The sequence below is a fragment of the Tupaia chinensis genome, unplaced genomic scaffold, assembly GCF_000334495.1.
Source record: "Tupaia chinensis unplaced genomic scaffold, TupChi_1.0 Scaffold000066_1, whole genome shotgun sequence".
NCBI classification, from domain to species: Eukaryota; Metazoa; Chordata; class Mammalia; order Scandentia; family Tupaiidae; genus Tupaia; species Tupaia belangeri.
Genome location: NW_006159525.1, coordinates 6,865,189 through 6,873,111, shown reverse-complemented (window position 1 = coordinate 6,873,111; position 7,923 = coordinate 6,865,189). Strand labels below are relative to the sequence as shown.

Sequence of the window (7,923 nt, the reverse complement as noted above, 5' to 3'; positions counted from 1 at the left end):
TAGGGAAAGTGAGGCCCTGGCCTAGTTCAGCTCCCCAGGGGGGCAGGCCTGAGGCAAGGACTTGGGAGAGAGAGACCCAGGCCCTCATGTGATGGAGGTGGGAAGAGGAATTTCAGCCAATGTCCCACCAAAAAACGAGTGGATATCTGGGGCCTGGTCCCTATGGGAACCCTCTGAGAAGCCAGCGAACCCACATGGGGAGACTGCACGTGCTCTCACCACCACACCCTACAGGCTGGAGTTTTCCCAGGGACCAACAACTGCTAGGAGTTTCCATGCCCTCCCACTGGCAGCCCTGTGAGCTCCTCAGTGCCTGAAAAATTCCCACCAGGCACGTGGGAAGAAGCTGACAGGTGCTGGAAACTTCTACTGTCTGGGGAACTGCCGGGGGTGGGAGGATACATATCCTTGCCCCACCTACTTCTGATGGGTGAAGGCTACAGATATTCCCAAAAGACTTGAAAACTTGACTTAAACACAGTCCACGCCCGTTTCCTCTCAAGCATTCCTTTGCCCCAGAATTGTTCATCTTTCCGATGTTGCTGTCTCCTGTTCCTTTGTTCTGCCCTCAATTCCTGCGTCCACCTTCCTTCTCAGCTTTCTCTACTGTTTTATCCCACACAAACCTTCCCTTCCCCAAACAGAAGCCTCCTGAATTTTTTATTATTTGCTTATTTATCTAGTTAACATTTATTTATCTACTTATTTGTTGTGCTTTTCAAGCCGCCAGTCAGGGACTCAAACCACCATCAGCCATGTGGGAATCCAGCACCTTAACCACCATGCCACCTGCTGGCCCCATCTTCTGAATTTATTACGGTCCCCTTCTTGTGCCTCCTTCAAGTTAGACCTCTGCAGGTCCACACTGAAATCTCCCACTGCACCCTTTCTATGGTTGCCACCATTCCCAGCTCTCTGAGAGAGTCTTCTCTTGTGTGAGTTTCTGCTGAAACGTCTTGATGGTAGGTTGAGACCTGCCTCATCCCCTGCCCAGGCAGCTCTGAATTCCTGTCCAGTCGTTACGTGTCTGCCTGGCTTGGTCCCCAGCATATGAGTTCCCTGCTGTAGTCTCTTATTTCCCCACTCCCTGAACACTGTCTGGTGTTAAAAGAAAAAAGTCATACAAAACGAATTTAACAGTTTATCTGAGCATTAAAGGAGTCATGAACTGGGCAGCACCCCAGACTGGTGGTTTTCTGAGAGCTCCACTCCACCCTGAGAGCCAAGGACATCTGTAGGCTGAATATGAAAACAAAGGAGACGAAGCACTCGATTGGCTTCTGCCTGGGGTTTGTCTTACTTGGGTGTGATCCGGCGGAAAGTCCCTAACTAGAGGTTGGTTGGCATTTTCAGATTGGTTGAGCTTAAGTTTCGTTTTCTTATTTACACCGAAGTTCAGTTTGCTTATGTAGAAACCTGAGGTGCTGGAGCCATCATGGACCAATGACTTCCCAATTCAACGGTTTTTATCACTGAGAAGTTACAGAGAGGCAATAAATGCGTGCGGGGACAAATGAGTCGGGCAAAGCTGGCACTGACACAAAGGCCTCTGGTACCTTCTTCTTTTTTCCCTTAGGAAAATACTTCATTCCGGCACTCAGGCTGTGTGTGTGTGTGTGTGTGTGTGTGTGTGTGTGTGCGTGCATGCACGCACATGTAGACGGGGGAGGGAGAGAAAAAGAGACAGAGAGAAAGCACAAGCCGACCAACGTGCTGGGCACTGCCCTAGCCTTGTCTCGGCTTTTCTATCCCCTCCTGTCTCTTTGCAGGGCTCTGTCTCCTCCCACAGCCCTGGAGAGCTACAAATCCTGGGGTCTCGCCCTGTGCCCTGAGGGGTCAGTACCTGACCCAGCTGGACCAGTCGGTCCTCCTTAAGGTTCTTCTGAAGCCAGCTCTGAAGCCTGTCTCTCCTCTGTTTGAAACACCAGGTGTCACTTTTAAGTGGCCACTAGTGGTCACCCGTGTCTAAAGTAGGACAGAACGAGGGCCAGTCTTTGGGAGGAGAGACCAAAGGCCAGGATAGAGAAAACACACCTGAGAGACGCCAAGGGCATCATCAGAGGCCCGGGTCGGCCACCGCCAGCATTTCACTCAGGGGCTTTCTGGGCGGGGGGGCGGATAAGGCCCCCATCTTTCCCCTGAGCTTTGAACTGAGTTCCTATCACATGTAGTCACAAGAACCCTGACCAATGTCCCCATGTCCTGCCGCCCCGGTGCGGACCAAGCTGTCTGACTACATCATTTCTTCTTTGGAAGTCTAAGGTGAGATGAAATTCCCCATTTGGAGCCCCGGGTGGGGGGCGGAGGGCAGGACCTATATCACTTTATGTTTTAATTTATAACCTAAGAATCAAATAAGGATTTCTATGCCTGATCAGCCCCACCTCTCAGAGCTCTGGCCTGGGATCTGGGTTGGAGTCCAGTTAACCGTAAAGTGGTGCACTTGCTGCGTTTTGCCTTGAACTTGGAATCCGTTCGGGGATCTCAGGAAAGATGTGATCTGGGAACCAGCTTCCTAGGCTCCTGGATGCCCTGGGCAAATACAGCACACATCTCAATCATTATTTTAAAGTGCTATGTGAGTGTGAGTCATTATTGTTATTACTGTAATCATAAACCTCAAGCACTATTGTCTTAAACCAAGCAAACAACACCCTGTAGAATATGTGATTTATTCGCCCTTTTGACAAATGCTCTGGGAGCTTCTACTCCATGACCGGCACCCGTCTAGGCCCCAGGATGTAGCAGTAAACAAACACAAACAGGAGTCACTAAGAAACAAATGACAGCAATACACTTGTCAGCTGAGGAAAGAGCAGAGGAGAAACGTAAAGGAAGATGAGAAGTCCGGAAGTGGGAGAAGAGCGGGAGTTGGGGCTATTTTACAGGGTGGGCAGAACTAGCTCCACTAAGGTGACATTTGAGCAGAGCCCAGAGAGAAGTAAGCAAACTTACAGGGTACTAAGGTACAAAGGCCCTGTCACGGAGACTCGTGTGACCAGAGGGCAAAGGAGAGGGAGGTGGTAGAGATAGTCTCAGAGAGGGGGCGTGCACAGACCCCGGGCCTTGAGGCCACTTAGGATTTAGCTTTCACATGAAATGGGTGGAATCCACTGCATGGCTTTAAGGAGAGGAGTTCCAAATTCTGGATTATATTTATGTGAAGCGAATTTTCCTTTGGCCTCTAGGACTTCTTTTTCCCCTCTCTCTTTTTATATTTCTCATTTTCTCTTTCTTTCCATTTGTTTTCTTTTTTTTTAATGTTTCATGATTACTTTTTAAAAATTTACATGTAATCACGGTGCATTTTTATAACATACAACATGATATTTCCCAGCATGCATACAATGCATATCAGTCAAGTCAAAGATATTACCATATGCGTTATCATCTACAGATAGCTTTTCATTTTGTGTCTGATAAATGCTTTTCTTTTTTCCCCTGTTCCTCACTTGTCCACTTCCCACTCCTCACCCCCTCCAACACTGGCTCCAGCATCCACAGTTGCCCTCCCCGCTATTATACCTTCGAATCTTTCAGTCTCTGCCTTGGAGTGCCAATATTCAGTATATATTAAGTGGGGACATACAATGAGTGTCTTTCATAATCTGGCTTGCTTCGCTTAGTACTGAATTTTCCCCATTTTCATCCACTTTGTGTAAAATGTCAGGGTTTCATTGTTTTTATTGGCTGAGTAGTATTCCATAATGTGTAAGTGCCATAATTTTTCAATCCATTCATCTGTTGGGAAAACTCGGAGACACTGGAGTAGGCACAGACTTCCTAAATAGGACCCCCAAACACAGGCAATAATTCTGAAAACAGACAAGTAGGACTATATCTATTTATTTTCTTAGATTTTTTTTTTTTTCTAATTGCCAGGGTGCACTTGTGCTCACTAGAACGAGAGAGAGAAAGCACCCTCTAGTGGGGAATGGTCACACTACAATCCCTTCTCCATTTCCCCATTCTGTTAGGATTTAGGGTATGCACACATATGTGTCCCATGTGTTATTCAAGTTGCTAGGGCTGGGATTCGAACCACAGTCAGTCATGTGGGATCTGACTCCCTTAACCACAGGGCCAGTGCCCACTGTTTTCCTTGGTCCTCTGCACCTCACTGTTTTCTCCCCTCCTTTCCTAGTCCTTGTACTTCTGCAGGATGGTTCTCTGTCCTGGATCCTGCTTACCCTCCTTTAATCTCAGCTTTTCTCTTTCTCCTATGCAACTTTCTTTTTTTAAAATTTTTTTCTTCTTTTTTGGAGAGGTTTTTGCTACAGGGTGCGTGCGCTCACCAGAGAGACAGAGAGAGACAGGGAGACAGAAAGCGAGAAATCACCCCACAGGGGGGATGGCCACACCGCAATCCCTTCTCCTCCATTCTCCTCTTGGGATCTTGGGCACGCACGCACATGCGCCCAGCGTGAGTTTAAGCCACCAGGTCCAGGACTCGAACCGCGGTTGACTACATGGGAGTCCAGTGACATAGCCATTATGCTAACTGCTGGTCCCTCCTATGCAACTTTCTTCATCTACACTTAGCCTTACAGACCCCTCAACCACCATTACTTGTTTCTCTACCTTCCCTCGTATACCCGAAGTTCCCACAGGTCCTCACTGCTGTCCTCCTCAGCCCACGCCTGTCTGTCTGGCTCAAAGATGCTTTGAGCCAGGCGCCTCAATAGCTGCATAGTAGTGAGCCTCTCTCTGATGCTTTAATGCAAGTTCATGAAGGGTCTCGTACCCTTTGCAGGCTTGATCCAGGTCATCGGCATGATCCTGGGGTTTATCTAAAGACTGATCTTTGGTGTCTCTAGGTTGGGAAAGCTGGCCACTGAAAGCTATGAGAATTCTGCCTTCCAGATGAGCTCTGAGCGTACTTGACCAGGCCTACCTCTGTGGCCCTTGTGGTAAGCAGAATTTGGGCCCCTGTGACCTTTACCCTCTCATATCAGGCCCGTGGTAATATTATTTAACAAGGCAAAAGAGTCTCTGCCAATGTAATGAAGGCTATTAATCAGCTGACCTTAAAATAAGGAGATTATTCTGGATTATTTGAGTGGATCTGATGCAATGACATGAGCTCTTGAAACAGAAGAAGAATGGGACCGGCAGATGGCATAATGGTTACATTGCTGGACTTCCACATAGTCGACCATGGTTCAAGTCCAAGATCCAGCAGCTTAAAACTCACACAAGACCTGTGTGCATGCGTGCCCAAAATCCCAAGAAGAGAATAGAGAAGGGATTGAGGTGTGGACACCCCAATGGGGGATGATTTCTCGCTTTCTATCTCTCTGTCTTTCTCTCTCTCTCTCTCTCTCTCTCTCTGGCACACGCACACACAGGTGCCTTATAATAAAAATCTCTCTTAAAAAAAGGAAGAAAGAAAGAAAGAGGAAAGGAAGGTGGAGAGATTCCCCATGTGAGAAAGACTCCAGACGACATCATTGGCCCTGAAGGGGGAGGGACCAAGTCAAGGATTGCAAACAGCTCCTAAAAGCTGAGAACCACCTCCAGCTGACAGAGGGGAGGGACGGAACAGTCCTTCTGCAACCACAAGGACCTGGATTCTGCCCACAGCCCAAAGGAGCAGCTCTTTTCGAATCTTCCAGTACAGAGCCAGTTGGCCGACTCCTTGATTTGGGCCTCATGACACCCGAAGCAGAGGACCCAGCTGAACACAGCCACAGCTCCTGACCAACACAACTTGTGTGGTAATAAATGGGTGTTGTTTTAAGCTGCTAAATTTGTGGTCATTTTAACAGCAACAATAGCAGACTAACATGGTCTCTCTAATTAGACAACTATAAAGAGGAGATATCTGTGAAATTATGGCCCAGTGAATCTGTAATCATGAAAAGTGTCATTGAAAGTGTGGGAAGAGCCACGCCTCCATGGCAGTGTTCCTTCTAGAAAGGCCTTTCTGCAGCCAGGGTGTGGGGAGGTGGCTAAGGCAGCTGCATCCTACATAGCTGACTGCACGGTTCGAGTCTGGGACCCAAAACCTTGAGAAACATGCTAGGCATGTGTGTGTGCATGCCAAGATCCCCAAAGGAGGGCGAGATGGAGGAGAAGGGATTGCAGGGGACCTTTAGAGGGAAAGGTCACTCTCTTTCTCTCTCTGTTTCTCTCCAGCAAGTGCATGTGCTTTCTGGCAAATAAAATTTTAAAATATTTTTTTTTAAAGGAAGGCCTGGGGCCAGCAGATGGCATAGCGGTTACAATGCTGAACTCCCACATGGCCTACCACAGTTTGAGTCCTGGACCCGACTGCTTGAAACTCACACCAGGCATGTGTGCATATGTACCCAAGATCCCAGGAAGAGAACAGAGAGAAGGGATTGCAGCATGGCAATCCCCCGGGGGTGATTTCTCACTTTCTCTCTCTCTCTCTCTCTCTCTCTCTCTCTCTCTCTGACAAGCGCACACACCCTAAGGAAAAAAACTTTAAAAAAAAAAAAGAAAAGAGAAAGAAAGACCTTTCTTCACCAGCTGTGGATTGGGATTTTGAGCCAAAGCACAATTTGGTCAACAGGAAAATTCTCTCCCACCCCAGTTACTCTTGGAGGCTTGACCAAGATAGCTTTCTGGTTCCTTGGTGAAGAGGGAATCCTTCCTTAGAACATCGTGACGTGGGAGGAAAGAGAACCTAAGCTTTCCGCCAGCTGCTAGTGCTGCCAAGGCCAGCGGCCGGGCATTAGTCAGAATCCTCCAGGGAAACAGACCCCATAGGATGTGTACATACAAGAAGTTTGTTTTGAGGAGTTCCTCCTGTGACCCTAGAGGATGACAAGTTCCAAACGTCAGGGTTGGCCAACAGGCTGGAGACCCAGGGAAGAACCAACAGGCAGAGGAAGTCCAGAGGCCATGACTGGCAGAGTTCTGCCTTGCCCCAGGAGGTCAGCCTCTTGTCCTATGCCAGGCCTCAGCTTCATGGAGGAGGCCCACACACATTATGGAGTGCAATCTGCTTGACTCAAAGGCCATTGATTTAAATGTGAATCATCTAAAAACGCCCTCACAGGAACACTGGAAGAATCAATATTTGGACACCATGGCCCAGCCAACTTGAAACATAAACCAAATCATCACACTTGAGTACACAGATAGTTGATTAGCTGCTTCATTTAGGAATGTACATGTTTTCTTCAAAAATAAGCTCATTTAAGACACATACAACAATACTGCTCATAGTTTTGAGGGTAAATATAAGCAAGAGATTAAAAGTATATTGATGCAGTCATTATGCCATCTGCTGGTCCCTGTCAGTGATTTTTCTTTTTAAGAACATTTTATTTATTATTAGTGTTATTTTTAAAAACTTGTTATAGTCATTAGAGAGAGAAGGCAAGTGAGAAAGCAAACCTCCAGGTCCAGGACTTGAACCAATGTCCGCCAGGTGGGAATCTAGTGCCTTAACCACCATACCACCTGTTGGCCCTCTGTCAGTGACTATTTAATAAATTACTTAATTTTAGTTACCATTTTTTTAAAGAATTATTTTATTTAACTTTATTCATTTATTTATTCATTTTAATTTGAACAAAGTGGGTGGGACAGAGTGAGAGCGAGAGTGAGAGAGAGAGAAAGCCAAGTCTGGGATTTGAACCACAGTCACCACATATGGGGTCCAGCTCCCTTAACCACCACGCCACGCACCTACTGGCCCCGACCATTATTATTATTTTTTTATTTGCTACAGATTACGTGCCCTCACCAAAGAGAGAGAGACAGAGAGAGTGAGAAAACAAGCTGCCGGGTTCAGGACTCAAACTGTAGTCAGCCATGTAGGAGTCCAGCACCTTAACCAACATGCCACCTGATGGTCCCACCAATAGATTAATTTTTTTTTTGAGAGAGAGAGTTTTGCCATAGGGCATGTGTGCTCACAGGAGACACAGAGAGAGACAGAAAGTAAGA

At 47.1% G+C, this 7,923-nt stretch overlaps 1 long non-coding RNA gene across 1 annotated transcript in view; it reads left to right on the top strand.

Moving 5' to 3' along the window:
• LOC106733282 (uncharacterized) overlaps positions 1–5,712 on the top strand; it is a 16,295-nt gene extending 10,583 nt beyond the window's left edge. The window contains exons 3-4 of the long non-coding RNA XR_001369420.2: positions 4,818–4,910; positions 5,382–5,712. This is a non-coding gene — a long non-coding RNA (uncharacterized LOC106733282). The remainder of the gene's footprint in view (positions 1–4,817; positions 4,911–5,381) is intronic.
• Positions 5,713–7,923: the final 2,211 nt, after the last annotated feature.